The sequence below is a fragment of the Trypanosoma equiperdum genome, assembly GCF_001457755.1.
Source record: "Trypanosoma equiperdum strain OVI genome assembly, contig: ctg_368, whole genome shotgun sequence".
In the NCBI taxonomy this organism is placed as follows: Eukaryota; Euglenozoa; class Kinetoplastea; order Trypanosomatida; family Trypanosomatidae; genus Trypanosoma; species Trypanosoma equiperdum.
Genome location: NW_027124274.1, coordinates 4,277 through 5,002, shown reverse-complemented (window position 1 = coordinate 5,002; position 726 = coordinate 4,277).

Genomic DNA, 726 nt, shown 5'->3' with positions numbered 1-726 from the left:
TTTTGCTATTTGGAGCAACTCCTAGTCTGGCGTACAGGAGAAATGATAATATACCGTCTTTTCTTCTGCCAGAAGAATGACTTTCTGCATTTGTCGTTGTTTTCTTTCATATTTTTTTGCTTCTCCCAACCCATAGGTAGAAATATTTTCCCTTATTGTTATCTTCATCTCTTTTTTCTCCTTTTAATATGGTGTACTGACTCTTCAGCAGCGAAAACTATTATATGAATACCACGCTCTTTAACTGTCGTCATTTATAACCTATAATTAAATATAAAATAGATACCGTATCTCTATCATTTCTTTGTAACTTATACACATCTCTTTGAGGGCTCATGATGCTTCACTTTATGGACCTTCCGCGTATTTACTACTCTTTTTTTGCGCACAGTAATTCATTGGTTTTTATAGTTTTAATATTGTTATCTAGATAATATTATATCGAGTTCTACAATTTTTGACCATTATTACTATATTTGCTGTGAATATTTTACACCGCTTCACGTGTACACGATTCCTTTCCACATTTCTGCTTCTCTGCTGTCAAAAAAATTAGAATGCTCTGACACATTAAAAAATATGGATGACATCGTCTCTGCAATAGTGTTTGTCCATTTTTGTGTGAATTTTGGTGAAGCACTATTTCTCCTGTTTTGTTCTATCAGTGAATGTGCTTTTACCGCGGATATATTAGACACCACCATTTTTCCTATACACTGAACTCAC